This window comes from Sinohyriopsis cumingii, chromosome 14, assembly GCF_028554795.1.
Source record: "Sinohyriopsis cumingii isolate HCF-2022 chromosome 14, ASM2855479v2, whole genome shotgun sequence".
Taxonomy (NCBI): Eukaryota; Metazoa; Mollusca; class Bivalvia; order Unionida; family Unionidae; genus Sinohyriopsis; species Sinohyriopsis cumingii.
Genome location: NC_142974.1, coordinates 45308071 through 45317501, shown reverse-complemented (window position 1 = coordinate 45317501; position 9431 = coordinate 45308071).

Genomic DNA, 9431 nt, shown 5'->3' with positions numbered 1-9431 from the left:
AAATGTTTTGTAACCTTTGCTATATGTCGCCTAGGTCTCAGTGTTTGCTATATGTAATGGTCTTATATTGTGTGTATGCTATATTTTCTTTATGTTTGAGACAGCAAGTATAGATCAAATATCTTTCCCAGTTGTATTTCTTCCTTTATGATGTTATATTGTATCTTTTAATTTGTTTTATGGTTTTCTAATTTTGACGATGGAATGGTGTACTATTTAGATTTTGTTTAAAAAAAATAATTTCCTATTTTATTATTCGAGTGATAATATGTGTCGTTCCTCATAATAGTCTTTAAAGATGTTGATAGGTAGGTTACGCTCGATCCAAGGTTCACGCTTCTTTATTCTCTATGTGTTTTTCCTGGGTCGCGTTAGGCCTCCTTTATTTAGTTTATCTGATTATGCTTTATTGAAAGATCCAAACGTATTTATGAGACCACATTATTCTATAGTGGTCAATCATGCAGTGCGGGAGAAGTTAGTAGGGTTTTAAACTAAGTGTTATACAGTATGTATTTGTGTCTTTATTTTGTCTGTTTATGTTCTACATTGGGTGTTTTCAAAGACTCATGATGGGCCTATGCACTTCACTGAGCCCTGTGACTTAGCCCCATGATGTCATCGCCATTTACTTCCCCCTTATATTTTCCCTGTATCTCTTCCTATATATGTCTTTAGAATTTTCTTTCAGAGAAAGAAGAAAAAAAAATTCTTTTATTTTTTTCTTTCTTCCTTTCTTCCCTTTTCTCTTTTAAAAAAAAAGATATGGGTTTCTTTGAAATATTTGAAATAGAATTTGAAATTTTCTTTGAAATATGGCTGTTGTGGGGTGCGAGGAGGGGGTATGGGTATGGCATCAGCTCGCAATTGCGCTACGCGACCCTTCGGTCTGTAATACCTATTCCTCCCTCCCCCTCTCTCCCCCAATTCCAACATCAATTGCGTTATATCAACCTGACGGTAAGTATCTATTCGTCGTAAGACGTACTGAGTTCTTGTTGTGGTTAATATTCTTATTTTTACCACGTATCTTATTTAAAAATCTTTATCACCTGTCCACAGGATATCATCGTAGTTACTATATAGTCTATACATTTTAGAACGATTTTGTTTTCGTAGTCTAAATCTATGAATAAAATGTTATTTTTGTTATACTTATATTTTTTGCAAATTTTCATTATTAACTTTATCCTATTATGTTTAGATTTATCACATTGGACAATCGTATGTAGTTTGGTGAAGTTCGCTGTTTTACATAAAGGGCATTTCGGCATTATCCTCAGCATACGATGTTTGATTGTTTCTTCGCCTGTTAGCCAGGTGTTGTGCAGGTATTTAAAAATTATACTTTGTGTTTTGACAGATCTTATTTTCCCCAATTTTTCCAATTTTTTGTCCAATTTACCCCCTCAGTTGTCCTGCTCTACTCTACATTTTATATTTTTGGTTACCTCCTCCCTAATCCAAGCGTGACTTTTACTTATTAAATTTTGCATAAATCTGTTTTGTCTCTATATTTTAAAATTAGTTCTCATATGTTTGCGTGGCACTTCGATTTTTTTATATTAATTTGTTATTTTTGTATATCTCTGGTCGGTTTCTCAAGGTGAAGCCGAACCAGTAGATGTACGGTGCTTCTCACGCTGTAGCCGGGTCTGAGTGCATTTTTTTTTTAATCTTTTGATTATGTTAGTTAATTATAGTAGTAGAGGGCTCGGCAACCCCAAGCCCCCTCTACTTTTGGCCCTATATAATGTCTCTTTTTTTACATGATGCATTTTATGATTCCATATATAATCTATTATTTCGTTGTCTGTTTTGTTTAAAATTGTATTATCCATATCTATGGATTTAATTATGTAGTTAATATTTGAGTATAAATAAGTCTTGGCCACTTGGGCCCGCTCCATGATAGGTAATGGCGCCATGGCCAGATTTTCACATTTTCTCTTATTTTATTGATAATATGTTCATAATTTTCTACAGCTTCTTTTTTTTTATTACCAAAGTAAACCCCTAGAGCCTTTACAGTGTCTCTCAGTAAGTGTGTGTGTGGGGGGGGGGGGGGGGCGATAATCCAGGGTGGTTGCCCCTCCAGTTAACTATTTTTAAGATTTCGTGCTTGTTGTGGTTTATTTTGGAACCCGACGCTTATAGCATTTCCCCTCTCTTATAAAGATGTTGCAATCATATGCATGTTAGAGCATTTTTTAATTCTTTTTTAGGTTTGGTATTTGTATGCCTTGTATAATCAGGGGCGGATTAAGGCTCACTGGTGCCCTAAGCACTGACAAATCTTGGCGCGCCCCTCTTTTCCACGTACACCTGAGAAGATAACCCTAGGGTGTAACATGATCAAGAAACAGAACATCATGATCAATTTGCACTAGTTGTATCAGTTTTTTTTACAAATCTTCATTCTTTTTTCTTTCTTTCTTTTCACCCTTTTCTCAACTTTGTGGTGCCCCCTTTGGCCCTGGTGTCCTATGCACGTGCTTAGTCTGCTTAATGGTTAATACGCCCCTGCTTGCACATCTGGGTTGTTTCTTATCGTGTGACGTAGGATTTATATTGCCATTACGTATTCTAGCATTGATAGTGGACATCCTTGTATCACTGATCGTTGTATTTCAAATTCTTTCGTGCATTTCCCGTTTAATTATCCCAGTGTGTAGGATTTTGGTCCATTTTGGAAATTGGGTCCGAAACCAAATTTTTTAAAAACATTCTTTATACAGTTTTGTTCAAATCAGTCGAAAGCTTTCTCCTGGTCGAAGAGTACTATAGCACTCATCATACCAGTTTCATTTATGTAGTTAATTATAGTTTTAATGTTTAAAATATTGTTTTGTATATCCCTCCCCCACAAGTTTGATTTACATTAATTATCTTGTTTATCCTACTCTTTACTGTATTTGTTAAAATCCTACTTAAAATCTTATAGTCCGTGTTTAAAAGTGATATAGGCCTCCAGTTTTTAATCTCGTCTCTATTCCCTTTCCCTTTGTATATAATTGTGATAACTCCCTCCCTCATAGATTTAGTCATTTTATTTTTACTTAAAACTATATTATTATACAAAGCGTTTAAGATCGGCGTCAGTTCACCGTGGAACTTTTGGTAGAATTCCACGATGAGTCCATCTTTCCCTGGTGACTTTTGTGAGTGTTGATATACTTTTTGTGATTTCTTCATCTGAGATGACATCATCACATTGGTCTCTATGTACTGCTGATGTCATCTCACAGTCGACATTTTTTAAGTAGCTGTCGATTGTGCTGAAGTATATGTTCTGTGTGGTGTGTGGTGCATAGTTCTTTATAATATTTGGAAATATTATTTAGGATATCTTCTTTTACAGTATGGGTTACATTGTTTATTTTGATATTGTTTAAAATTGTATCACCCCCTTTTCTAAATTCTTCTCGCTTATATACGTTTTTTGCCTCGTTGTAGATCTCTGTAAATTTTCCCGCCCTTATTATTCTCCCCTGATTTTCGTCTTCTTCAACGATTTTAATTTTGTCTGTCAATCGTTTTTTTTTTTCTTTCTCCATCGTCGTTTGTTGTTTTGCTTAGTTCTAATTTGAGTTCGTGTTTGTCTTTTTTTTCTGGGGTTTTTCCGCCCTCTTTTTGAGTACTGAATATTTATTCCTTTTATTTTGTTTTTTAAAACATCCCAATCAATTATTATATTAATATTTTCTTCATTTTTGACGGTTTCAATTTCTTTTTTTTAATTATTATTTCGACATATTCTTTGTCATTTAAAATCTTATTATTTAGTTTCCATAGTCCTGACCCACATTTTTCTATTTTTTTCATTTTTAGGTCAATAGTGAGCATGAAATGGTCTGATAGCTTTTGGTTGGTTATTGCAGTATTAATATATATTAATGGATCATAAAAATTTCCGTAAAATTTATCAATCCTGCTAGACTGGTTTAATTTATAGTTACCCAGTTGAAATCTCCCCCTATGATTAGATTTTCCATCGAATATTGTTGTAGGTAGGTGTATAAGTTTTCTTTAAAATTAGTTTCTTATTTCTATTAGCTGGCATGTACACATTTATAATATGCCAATTAAACATTTTAACACGTAGCAACCGTCCCTTAAAAAATTCCCCCCTCCTCAAACCTTTCCCAGCGTTTTAAAAATATTATTGTTGCAACCAACTCTAATATCATTATTTGCAAAATTGTTGCATATCTTTATTGCGTTAAGTTTGTCTTCTATTAAAATTTCGAACTCTGGCTTAATTCTATAGTGTGTTTCTTGTATCATTATTACACCAAAGTTTGTTTCTTTGGCTACTTTGTCTGCTTTCGCTTTGTCTATCCCATTGCTGTTGATAGTAGCGATCCGGAAATTTGTTTCTTCCATTTTTGCTTTACTCCCAGGTGCCGCATCACTTTTATATAGAATTTAATTGTATATATTTCAGTTAAAGTTATTATATTCCATTTGTTTTTGTACACACACACCAGCACGCTCGACAAAGAGCGCTTGAGTAATATACAGTTTGATACATCCTACATGGTAGTGGGCAGGAATACATATATAGGTCGTTATCCTTCTCGACCGAAGTAGTAACATTGTTCCAATGCTAACACTCGACGTCCTCGATTTGTGCTTCATCGTATTTGCAGTCTATACACTTAAAGTTACAATGGAAAAGTGTACATGAACATATTTATACCATAGACAGAGCCTTGAAGTACTACTTTTTTCGGTCTAAAACTGTCCCCCAAAAAAAGAAAAAAAACCCAGCATGTAATAGTTCATTTCGATACAGTTGCACAGAGCATTTGACGTTCATTTTGATGTCAATATATATTGATATCGATTAAGTGCGATTTGTTTTCAAAGCTGCTTTATTGCTGGTAGTGCTTCTGTTTTCAAGTTCGATATATAATATACCCATGGAGCAGTAGTAATACAGAAATCAGAACAACAACCATCATCATCATCATCGGGAGTATTATTATCGTATATGTTGGTCACATCGATGATCATTAATAAAAAGCGGTTGAAATATGAACAATATTCCATCTCTTCAAATAGCAAATAACTAAGCAAAGTGTGTGTGTGTGTGTGTGTGTGTGTGTGTGTGTGTAATTTTTAACGTAGCTTTAAAAAAAAAATGCAATCATATCGCTACCATGTCTGCATTGTGACAGTTTATAATGATGTCTAGCAATGTGGCATCATGCCACAAACATACAGCATTTTGTCCCACCCAATCACATTATCCTCACACCAATATCTTAATGATGGGCGCCAAAAGAGGCAGCTGCTAGTACCATTTTTATGTCTTTAGTGTGATTCGGCAGGGGTTTGAATCCGCGACCTCTCGCATCCAAGGCGGACGCTCTGTACAGACACTGCACCACCTGAGCGATCGCTTAGCAAAGAATGTACGATACTGTTTCCTGTTGTTCATAACAACTCGACCTGGAGACCCACCTGACGGAAAATGAAAGCGCATTATAACGTTATAATATACGAATCCGGAATTTTTTTTGATTATTATAATTTTCAAGAAAGTTAGTGCCTTTTAGCATTTGACAAAGTGTGCTTGCAGTTGCATACTAAGGGGAGGGGGAGTTTACAACATACTTCGATGCTGACTACTGATTTGAAGCATAAAATTAAAACTAAACAACAGCATAACATGTTTATATATCTTATTAAATACGTCTTCATTTGTCTTTCCGTGCGCCAAAATGCCTTCCTACACGAACATGTTCCATATAGGTAAATAAGTTGTACCAATCGTAAACAACCACCGATTTCGACATATATGATATCAATTTATAGGTTTCTCATCAGTTTAAATCGATCTGTGCAAAAAAAAAAAAAAAAAAAAAATAATTAAAAAAAATGTGTGAAAATGAATAATAAAAAAGTTGCTATTTGCGACTCATTGTCGCTTGCGACTTTACCGATCTTCGTATCCTTGATGCTTCCATCCTTCCCGTTTAGGGATGGTAGCACCTACTTGGATGCTAATACTATAGATTTGAAGCATATAATTAAAGCTGTACAACAGTAAATAATATGTTTATGTATCTTCTTATTAAGTACGTCTTCATAATGTATGTTCGTGCGCCCAATGCCTTCCTCTACGAACGGTTTCGATATACACGAATAAGTCATACCAATAGTAAATAAACACCGATTTTGACAAATTTCATATTAATATATAGGTTTCTCATCTGTCTAACTCGATCTGTGCCAACAGACATGTGTGAACATGCAGAATACAAAAAAGTGTACTTTTTACTGAATATTGGGCTCGACTTTACTGATCTTCATATCCTTGCTACGTTCATATACCGTTCCCGTTCTGCGATGGTAGCACATACGTCCATGCTAATACTATAGATCTGAAGCATAGAATTAAAGCTGTACATAATTATAAAATATGTGTATGTATCTTATTAAGCACGTCTTTATCTGTCTTTCCGTGTGCCTACATCTGACCTATACGAAAGTTTTCCATATGGGCGAATAAGTCATACCAATCGCAAAGAACGATTTTGACACGTTTGATATCAGTTGATAAATTTTTATCAGTCTAAATAGATCTGTGCCAATATAAATGGGTGAAAATGCAAAATAGAAAAGTTGGTATTTTTCACTCAGTATCGCTTGCAACGTTACCGATCATCGTATCCTTGCTACGTCCATCTGCCATTCCCGTTTTGCGATCGTATCACATTTTTTCGATGCTAATTCTATAAACCTGACACATATAATAAAAGCTGTTCAACGGTAAATAATGTGTATGCGTCTTATGAAGTACGTCTTCATTTGTACGTCCTTGCGTTTAGTGCCTTCCTAACCGAATATTTTCCATATAGGCGAATAAGTCATACCAATCGCAAACAACCAACGATGTTGACAAGTTTGATATCAATTGATACGTTTCTCATGATTCTAAGTCGATCTCTGCCAATAGACAGGTGTGAAAATGCAAAATAAAAAAGATTGTTCTTTTTACTGAATATCGGGTGCGACATTACCGATCTTCATATCCTTGGTACGTGAAACTACCATTGCCGTTTTGCGATTGTACCACATATTTCGATACTAATACTATAAATTTGAAGAATATAATTAAAGCTGTACAACAGTAAATAATATGTGTGTGTATCTTATTAAGTACGTCTTTATTTATCTGTCTTTTCTCCTAATGTCTTCTATACGATCGTTTAACAAACAGGTGAATAAGTCATTACAATAGTAATAAACACCGATTTAGCAAAATTTGATATCAATTGTTAGGTTTCTCGTCAGTCTAAATCGATACGTGCCAAAAGAAATGTGTGAAAATGAAAATAAAATAGTTTGTATTTTTGACTCGATATCGGTTGCGACTTATACGTGCCTCTACCATTGCAGTTTGCCACGGTACCACATATTTCAATTTTAATATTATAGATCTCAAACATATGAGGAAAGCTATACAACAATATATAATATGTGTATGCATCTTATAAAGTACATCTTTGTGTGTCTGTATGTCCGCTCAATGTCTTCCTCAATGAGCGTTTTCCATATAGGCAAATAAGTTATAACATTAGTAATTTTTTAAAAACGCGATTTAGACGAATTTGATATCAATTGATAGGTTTCTCATCAGTCTAAATTGATCTGTGAAATATATAAATGTGTGAAAATGCAAGTAAAAAAGTTGATATTTTTTACTTGGTGTCGCTTGCGATATTACGGATCATCAACGGATCATCATATTCTATATTCTACCTACGTGCCTCTACCCTTGCCGCTTTGAGATGGTACCATATAATTCGATGATAATCATTTGAATGTTAGTGCTCCTAGATCTTTACAACACGAACGTTTATCTTAGAGTCGAATAAGTCATACCAATCGTAAGCACACACAGATTTTGACAAATCTGGTATTATTTGGTAGGTTTCTCATCAGTCTAAATTGATCTATGCCTACAGAAATGTGTGAAAATGCAACCTAGAAAAGTTTATATATTTTACCCAGTATCCTTTGCGACTTTACCATTACCAATCTTCATATCCTTGTTACGTGCCTCTAGTATTGCTGTTTTGCGATGGTATCACATACCTCGATGCTGATACTAGTGATATGAAGCATATACTTAAGCAATAAAACAGTAAAAATTATGTGTATGTATCTTATTAAGTACATCTTCATTTCTCTGTCCGTGCGCCTATATCCTTGCAACATGATCGTTTTCTATAAGGCTAAATATGTCATGTTAATCGTAAAAAAAGCTACAAAGATTTGGACCTATTTGATATCCAGTCATTGGTTTCTCATTAGTCTAAAACGACCCGTGTCAATATAAATGTGTGAAAATGCTACCTTGAAAGTTGCCTCTTTTGTCTCGGTATTGCTTGCGACTTACCGATCTTCATATCTTTGCTACCCGCTTCTACCCTTGCCGTTTTTTGATGGTTTGTATATAACCAAATAAGTCATGCCAATTGTAAAGAACCACCGATGTTAACACATTTGATATTAGTTTATAGGTTTCTCATCCTCCAAATCTTTCTGTTTTTAAGAAACGTTTTTCTAATTCAACTAACGGGTCATCACGCTAAAATTACGCTACTGACAAATGTCACCTTAATATCCTACATACTAAACTTAGACAAGCAGGTAGTCTCCTGAAATCCGACCTTTACATGGTGAATTTAGTTAACTCTTTCACGTGTGCATGTGCTTATGATAATGAAGAAGTTGAACACTTTGTCTATTGCCCCTTACCTAATGCCAAAGATCCCAGCTCTTTCGCTCTACCTTTCAATACACTTCTTGGTTAAGTCTAGATTTATCATTGAAAAGTGACGTGACTACTCACCTACAATAAGATGTCTTTCTGCTTGTGTGATGACCCGTTAGTTAAATTAGAGAAACGTTTCTTAAAAATAGAAAGATTTGGAGGATTTCGGATATCATCAGGCAGAGAGTTCTAAAGACGAATCGTATATGGTAAAAGGTCGTGTGAAAATATAAAGTTTGGTTGAGATTGGTGTGATACTTTGAGAGTAACGTAGACGATAATTAGATGCCTCATATCTCCTTTGTGGAAGAAGTTCGTTTAAATAGTTAGGTACTTGAGTATTTATAATCGAATACATAATGCATAATCTCTTCCTTTTCCTTCGTTGTGCAAACCAAGCAGTTTCCGCATAAAGAGACTATCTAGAAGAATTAATGGGTATAGATCTGGAACGATCCGTGCATCTTCCATCTGATTTTCCCCCCTTTATTCTGATCTTTCCGAATCTTCAATAGAACAATTATCCCAGACTCCAGAAGTATATTCTAAGGTTGGACTTATGAATAGTGTATATAATTTAGCTGAAGTCAACAATTAGTCTGCATTTAGACGGTAGTGTTTTATCTCCTTTCTTATACAT